Consider the following 9,029-nt stretch of genomic DNA (forward strand, 5'->3'; position numbering starts at 1 on the left):
ATATTGTAAGAGTAAATGCTTGGTAGTTGAATGTTTAACAACTCTTTTTTTTAAAGTAAACCTGTGACAAAAAACAATATTTCTATATTTCTAAAGCTTATAGACTTTCATAGTGAATCATTTTTTTTACATTAATTACACAAGTAGTAGTTTGTTTATTTGTTAGTTCAAGTAACATAGAACCAATGTCAATTAAATAGCTTTGAAATCCTGACTTGGAAGAGCTATGGAAATCACACGTGCAACCAGAAGTTTTTAAAATGGCCTCTGTGCACCATACAGTTCATCCCAGATGGAGACAAGAAAGCAAGGTCATTTTTAATCTTCATACAAATCTTGCTTTCCTGGCTTAACACTAATCATTCATTGTGCTCTGCATATTGGAAGGGAGAAGATGAAGGATATAAAAGAATTCACTTTAAAAACATGTACTCAATGCTGCATATCTAAAAGCTCCCAGGGGATTAAACAATCAGAAAGCCCTACATCATTTGCATTTTAATGAATAAAAATAAGAGATGAAACATTTCTTTGCACTTAAACTACCATGAAAAAGCTTGTGTAATTAATAAGACTGAAGTGATGGGGAGGAGGAGGAAGAAATGGGCCCTCTGAAATTTAAGGAAATTTTATGTTTTTCACAGAAATGGATCTGGACTGATCTGTTGAGATATATTTTCCTAATGAAAAAAAAAGTACTGTAATTTCTGACCTTTCACATTTTCCACGAGTAGATGTCATTACTCGTTATCACATATAACATTACTTGTAAAGCAGTGAGGTGGCAGCAGCAGGGAAGAATACTAAAATAGAGTTGAAGAAAATTTGGTACTGGCTTAGGTAATTTAAATGAAGGCCTTTCTGAAAAGGCAGAAACAGCATCCTTCCTGACTCCAGTTGGAAACTGGACCTAAGGTGGTGGGCCTTTTTATGAAAAGAACAGTGACTACAGTTTCTGTTCGCCCTTCTCTAATTCTGAATTAGAAATCATAAAAAACTTGACTGGTAAAATCCTGAAACAAATAATGAGCTGTTTAAGTGATAATTACTGAATCTCCTTGTTTTTAGAAACCAATTAACAGGTATCTCTTTAGTCATAGAAAATTTTTTAAATAAATATTTAATTGTGCTATCATATTTATTTAGAATGATAGAATCTGACTCATTGCATAGGAACTATTTGCATTTAATTGCTGTTAAGAGTTAATCAAATAAAGACATTATTTATTAATTCCAATTTGAAAAGCCAAAAAAAAAGGTACAACCTTATTATCTTTAGTCGAACTTCTTCAATGTTCATGTGGGTTAGAAACTGAAAACAAAGGTGCCCTGTACCTTGTGAGTTTCCCCAATTCGAAGAACCCTTTATCAATGGGAGGCTGCTATAGGGCTTAGAGTGACACTGTACTGCCTAACTACAGATGTCATTTATCCTTAAAAGGCTTTGGCTAGACTTGTAATAAGGGCAGAATGGCCATTTGTTGAATTCTTTGTTGTTGTTGAATTATGAATTAGCATAGTGGGTTGGAAGGGGCAAGTAGATACTGGATTGTGTCAAAGTCAAGCTGCTCTACATATTCAATTAATAGTCATGCTCTTTGGCCATTGATAGCCCACATAGACCACAGTGGTGCCATAAGATTATAATACAGCTGAAAATTTCTCTTGTCTAGTGACGTTGTAGCTAACACAGTGCAATGCACTACTCATGTGTTTGTGGTGATGCTGCACTGCCGGTTGTATAAAATGATAATAAAAGACCATATTACTGGTTTCTGTATTTTATGTACTACTAGAGGCATGATGCATGAAATTCATGCACTTGGGGTTGGAGGGGTCCTTCAGCCTGGCCTGCACCCTCTCACAGTGGGAGCCCTCGGGGGATGTCCAGCTGATGGCTTAGGCCTGCTCCCCATAGGAACAAACAACTGGATGATCGGACACTTAGCATATTAGGGTTTTATTATATAGGATAATTTTCATCATCATTTTAGAGTGTATTCTTTCTACTTATGAAAAAAGTTCAGTGTAAAACAGTATACCATGTCATGACAATAGCAAGCCTCACACTTCTCATGTTTACTACGTCTTCTGGTTGCATCCTTTTCTCTTGTGCAGTGTTTATAAAGTCTAAAGTAGTGTACAGTAATGTCCTCACATCTGTATAGTCACTCACCATTCATTCACTGACTCACCTGGAGTGACTTCCTGTACTGAAGCTCATTCTTGCTAAGTGCCCTGTGCAGGTTACAGGTGTGCCATTTTTAATCTTTTATACCACATTTTTACTGTCCTTTTTCTATTTTTAGATATGTTTAGATACATTGTGTTACAATTGCCTACAGTATTCAGTATAATATCATGCAGTATAGGTTTATAGCCCAGGTGTATTGTAGGCTAGATCATCTAGGTTTGTGTAAGTTCACTCTGTGATTTCAACAATGACAAAATAGCCTAATGGTACATTTAAAATCCTCATTATTTGTAGCTGGACATTTGTAAACAAGGATCTGAAGTCCTGCCAAGAAGAAGGGGATGTTCCATCAGGAGCACTGCGTGACTTTCAAGCGAGTCACGCTGGGTCAAGATTGCACACAATCTTGAGTTCCTGGAACATTTACCTCCCTGAGAAAGGATAAGATTAAATAGTCATGGGTGTAGAGCAGAAAGGGAGGGCACAGCTGCAAGTTGTCTTCAATGCGCTATTGTAATAATATAGAACAAAATAAGATTTAGTTGATTAACTGCTGGTGCACCAAACCCCAATAAAAGCGATAGTGAGAGGACAGAGTTTTCTACATGCCTGAGTGAGCTGTAGCTCTCTGTCCAGCAATCAATTGCCTGTGTGCTCGTCTTACCTCTGCGTCTTCGGTTCATTAAACATCCCTCAACAATTATTTAGTGGTGCATGACTGTAAATCTTCATTTTTTTTTTGTAACAAGTTATCCTATATAATAAAAGGCTAATATGCAAATTGACCAAATGGCGGATGACCAGTTGTTATGACATGCACTGACCACCAGGGGGACCACCAGGGGGCAGCTCAATGCAGGAGCTGCCTCCTAGTGGACAGTGCACTCCCACAGGGGGAGTGCCACTCAGCCAGAAGCCCTGAGCCGGGCTCACAGCTGGGGAGTGCAGAGTCGGTGGTGGGAGCCTCTCTCACCTCTGCGGCAGTGCTTAAGATGTCCGACTGACTGCTGTGGGGAGCTGGCCTAAGCCATCAGTCAGACATCCCCTGAGGGCTCCCAGACTGCGAGAGGGTGCAGGCCAGGCTGAGGGAACCCCCACCCCCGCTCCAAGCGCACAAATTTCATGTACTAGGCCTCTAGTAAAATAATGAAGAAGCCCTGAGGTATACAATCTGGAATGCTGAAGAAGAGTAAGAGCCTGCCTGGCATGACTAAGTGGTTGAGCGTCGACCTATGAACCAGAAAGACATGGTTTGATTCACAGGGCACATGACCGGTTTGCAGGCTTGGTCCCCAGTGGGGGGCAGGGTTGTATGTGCAGGAGGCAGCCAATCAATGATTCTCTCTTATCATTGATATTTCTATCTCTCTCCCTCTCATTTTCTCTCTGAAATCACTAAAATTATATTTAAAAGAAAAAAGAGTAGGAGGTTTTGTAGATGGGAAAGTCCCATGGATTGATGGGTGCTAGGTGTTCTATCAGCTGTTGATAAGGCCCCATGCAGAGCATATGGAAATTTTTGAATGTAATTCTTACACATTAGTTGCCACTAGCTACTCAAGATTATGAATTGTACCTGTAACATTGCAGAAGTTGAGGATGAATTGCATTCATAAACAGAAAACACATTATAAGTCTGTAGATTAGACCCATTTTCCACTTAGGAAAAAGAAAACCCTTGACTCAAGGAGTTGATATGTATAAATAGGAAAATAAGGCTTGTTTAAATATTGTAGAAATGATATTTTATGGATGCCATATTTATTATTAGAGACAAATGGGTTTCTAATGTAGGACATGTTTTTATACTATAAAATCTTATTTCAGAAATGTGTTCTTTCTGACTTTTTTTTTATGTCTATATTCTTTTTCCCATCTTCACTGCCTGTCTCTACTCTATTTGCTGCTAACTAATTTTGAATAAAAAATATGATAAATAGCCAAGTCAGTGTGGTTCAGTGGTTGGGCATTGACCCAGGAACCAGGAGGTCACTGGTTCAGTTCCCAGTTAGGGCACATGTCCAGGTTGCAGGCTCAATCCCCAGTAGGGATTTTGCAGAGGCAGCTGATCAATGATGTTTCTCTGTCATCGATGTTACTATCTCTATATCCCACTCCCTTTTTTTATCTCTAATAAATAAATAAATATTATAAATAACATTTTCAGCTTGCATTTTTCAATTATTTAATTATTCAGAAGGCTCAATTGAGATAAAAAATCAAAGTTATCAGCAACTAGTCTAGATAAAGACTGATTGTGTTCAGTAGCTTTGTATATTTTGATGATCGTGAATGTTATTTGAACTAAAACTACAAGTTAGGGAGTAGTAGCTTTTCTTTCTACTCATGCTATTTACATAATCATTTAGAAGACTGTTTATTACAATGTGTGGTTACCAGGAGGTGGAGTGATAAGAAAGACCACCTTTCTCTTCCGACTTCCCAATCACAAAGTCAAGTGATCATGAAAACATTACAAGACTATTGCTAATCCAATGCCAGCTCTGGGAGACCTTGAAGCATTGAGATTAGGCATTCCATAAATTATAAAACAGTAACATTTTGTGGATGCATTGTTTTAATGTCATTTTCCCCTCAAAATATTAAAGTGTCCAAAAGCAAAGATTGCCTCATACACTCTATCTGCATGTCAAATGAAGTGAAACTTATATTTGCATTTTTTAGCCAGAAAACTAAACAGAAAAAAGCCTTGTTTATGTGCTACTTTTTTTTTTAGAAACTAAAGTACGTACTACAAAAATAAACTTCAATGATCTCCCTGATGATAAAAATTGTCAGTGCCAAATTACTATTAAAAGAAGGGTTTAAAAAATAGTGGAACCTTTTTGTATTTGTATGTTGTATTTTATTTATTTTTTTCAAACACCTGGGACTGTTCCTGGCAGAGAACAGGCATTATTCATTCATTCACTTAACAAATTTAATTGAAAATCTTCTATGCCCTAGGATCTGTGTAAAGCTAATGAAATACAGTATTATGTAACAACATTCATGCTTTATTCCTTCACAGAGCATATAGTTAGGTTTTATCTCTGCCATTTTCTTTGTATAAAATTACGTGTCTGAGTAAAATGATAATGTGTTAAGTACTAAGATGGAATGGTTTACAGTGTTACAAAAGTGTAAAATAGAGATTTCACCTGGTCAGAGGTTATCAAAAAAGCTTCTTTGAGCAAGCAGGCTAAAGTGGAAGAAGAGTACCCCTTAACCATGGCTACAGTCTACTAAAATTGATGCAGATTGAAGAAAAAGCTTAAATATATGAGAACAGAGGGAACGATTTTATTAAGATAAAATGTCAAAGATAGGCTGGTAACTGTCTGGATATCTTAGAGTTAGGTTCATTACTCATGTAATGTTTTGCAAAATTGAGCTGTAGTAAATATTTTAACTTGGGCACTACATATTGTCACTAGATAATTAATTTGAGTTTTCAATAATGTCTGACTTGTACGGTTATAGACAAGCCAGTGTTGAGATGTCTGTCAGCCCTCTCTAGTCTACTCTCACTACTCCAAAGCTGTGGATATCTCATTAAAATCTGACCCAACACACTCTCCAAATTTCTCCACATTAATGGCAAATTCACTCAAAATAATTGAATGTTGATTTATAACCAATGTGTGGTCCATTGAGGCAAGAGTTAGAATGGCTAAATTTCAAAAAGAAAAAAAAAGAAAAAGGAACAACGAGTTTGGTTCTATTTTTTTAATTGAAAAAATAGAACAGCTACTAATGTAATTGGAAATTAAATTGTCAATGAAATCACGTTTGTGCTATCTTACTCAAAGTGATGTAGACATTGACTACCAAACTTGGAAATTATTTTTCATTTTGTTTAGTAAGGTACAGTCAGTAAAATTTCTTACACTTTAGTGAAAGTTTATTTATTATCTAACTGGCTAGTGGCCCAGTGCAAGAAATTTGTGCACAGGGAGGAGGGGGTTTCCCTCAGCCCAGCCTGCATCCTCTCTAATCAGGGAACCCTTGGGGGATGTCTGACTGCTGGTTTAGGCCTGATCCCTGGGATCCCCCTAACTGGTAGCCGGACATCCCTCTTGCAATCTGGGATCACTGGCTCCTAACTGCTCACCTGCCTGCCAACCTGATCCCCCTAACTGCTCTCCCCTGCCGGCCTGATTGCCCCTAACTGCCTCTGCCTCGGCCCCACCACCATAGCTTTGTCCAAAAGGACTTCCAGAAAGTCATCTGGAAGTTGTTTGGTCTAATTAGCACATTACCCTTTTATTAGTATAGATTGATTTCAGAGAGGGAGGGAGATAGAAACATCAATGATGAGTGAGAATCATTGACTGACTGCCTCCTGCACACCCCACACTGGGGATCAAACCCATAACCCAGGCATGTGCCCTGACCAGGAATTGAACTCTGGGCCCTTCAGTCCTCAGGCAGAGGCTCTATCCATTGAGCAACACTGGACATGGATACACTTTCCCTTTCCACTGGGACGTGTTCTGTTTGCTGGAGCTGAAACACTGAAGCTATCTCACTGGGGCAGAGTGGGGTGCAGTGGGTTGGAGTAGGTGAAGCCCCCTGAAAGCTGGAGAGGGGCCTTGTTTAACAGCCGGACTGTTTCATGCCACTTTGGAAAGAGAAGTGGGGAATCCTGATTTTATGTGAATGCTCCTATTTCTTAAGTTGGCAACTAACGCGAACTTCAGATGTTTGGGCCAAAACAGAGAGGTGGTCAGGTCTGGTGTCCAGGCCACTGGGTGGCACTAGGCTCAGCTCAGCTATAAAGGGACCTTAGGCATCTGGGCAGGTGAAGGGGTTGGGGGTACTCGGGTAATTCCGATGTCACCCCACTTGTTTTTTTTTTCCGACTGATTACAATTTATTATAATCTGTTGGCAGCATAGATAGTTATTAGTTACCAGAACTATGTCTTCTGAAAATTGGACAGTATGTAGCCTTTCCATGGGGAACTTTGTGCACTTAACCGCCAGCATGATCTTTCAGTTTCTTTTTTTGTTGTTAATGAAAATAAGCTTTATTACATCAAGTAATAAATACATACAAAGATGCAAACACTATTAGTCACTGTCTCCCAGCTGTTTGGATCCACTGATGGGAAAGGCGGAACTGAAATCTACGTACATCCTTAGGGGAAATTTCAGGGGTCCTTGTCAGGCGAGGTTCAATAAGTTGCTCTTTCTTCTGTATTTATAACTTGTGCATTTTAAAGATTGATTTCAAAGTACTAATAGTCATGCAAATGCTTAAGCAAAAAAAAAAGTTACATTGAAAAGAATTTATACTGTGTGGTGAATAGGCACTGGCTACTAAAGCGTTGCCTCAGGACTCACTGAAACAAACCCTCAGAGTTGGATCAGCTTAGAAGAGAAACATAAAGAACCATGTTAGCAACAGAAATGTATCCAGAAGAGAAACACGTATCTGGGAGGCCAACTACAATTTGCTGTGATAGGTAACTGACATGTATCATGTAAATCAATGCTTAAAAAACACACACAAAATGCCATGGGTAGTTCCTAACTAATATGTAAATCTAATAACTGCAAAAATCTCTTCTCCATCTCAGCGATGGGAGGTTCAGAGCCTGATGAACCACGGGAGGGGCACGGGTAGGAGAAACCAAGCTGTTACCATTTTGAAACCAAGTTTCATCTGAAGGGAGTGCAGGCATGAGCTGTCATTTCTTGGAAGAAGAGGGAAAGCCTTTCATGCTGTCTTAGGGGCTAGGTCTAGGACCTGGTGTTCCGCTCCATCAAAGCCAAGCGCTCCCGAACCAGCCCTGTCATGTGGATGATGCCTCGTTTCAGTCTCTCCATTGCGCTCTTGCTGCCCACGTATGTGGGTCAGATCTCCTTCCTTAGCTCTTCGATGATGACCAGCAGCTCAGCATATTTTCTCTGGGACACCTGGCTGTTCTCTGTTCCCTGCGTGTTAGAGATGGTGGTCCTAGTCACTCAGCAGCTGGCAGTACTGGGAAGACGTTGCCATGCTGGTGGAAGGCAGGTGAATGCTCCCAGAGGCCTTGATGGAGGTGGCGGGCATGTGCATGGTCAAGTTCGGTTTGTAAGACATCCCCCCCATCACCGCTGCAGGGTGCAGGCCCCATGAGATGGCATTGGCAGCAGTGGCAGTGAGGCCAGGAGGTGGCAAGGTGGGCCAGGGGTCTGTGTGCCTGCCCAGCTCCCGCACACTTTTTGTTGTTGACAGCTCAGGCCGCACTGGCAAATATGGCTGTCCCCTCACCCTGACACTGCCGCAGTATCATGATCTTTCAGTTTCTTGATGTTCTGCTTGTGCTGCTCAATTTCTTTCTGCAGACGCTCAAATCTCCTTTTTATGATGAGTGATCTCTTCTTCATGTTGTTTCTTCAAGGCTGCCAGCTGTTCTTTAATCCGCTCTGGGAAGTATCCTTCCTCTTCAGCCTTCTCTTTTTTTGTGAAGGTCCCAATGGCTTCCCTGATTGTGCCTGCCTTGGAGCTGAAATTATCTGACCATTGCAGCCAAAGCCTCTGGCTTGCATGGCCCTCACCCCCCACACTTCAAGCTGCAGATGTACAACTGACACAGAGACTGCCCTGGTTGTCACTGCTGCGCAGTTCTGGACCACCCCACTTAGTTTTAAATGCAAACCTGCCTTGGACAGGCCTTGAAGGTCTTTTCTTTGTCTGTCTGCTCACATTCAAGTGCCGACAGCGCTCGTCTATTGGTGCCTGGCCTGTCCTCTTCAGAGTCAACCTGCAGGACTACTAAGGAAGCCCGTCCAGGGAAGGGGAAGCAGCCTCAGTGCCCAAAGCTGAGTTCCAGGAGGCCGGCAAC

The 9,029-nt window shown here is 40.7% G+C and overlaps 1 pseudogene; it reads right to left on the bottom strand.

The window, feature by feature from the left end:
* Nucleotides 1-7,941: 7,941 nt before the first annotated feature.
* LOC102753102 lies at nt 7,942-8,284 on the bottom strand (annotated as a pseudogene).
* Nucleotides 8,285-9,029: the final 745 nt, after the last annotated feature.

Source organism: Myotis davidii, unplaced genomic scaffold (assembly GCF_000327345.1).
Source record: "Myotis davidii unplaced genomic scaffold, ASM32734v1 scaffold1654, whole genome shotgun sequence".
NCBI classification, from domain to species: Eukaryota; Metazoa; Chordata; class Mammalia; order Chiroptera; family Vespertilionidae; genus Myotis; species Myotis davidii.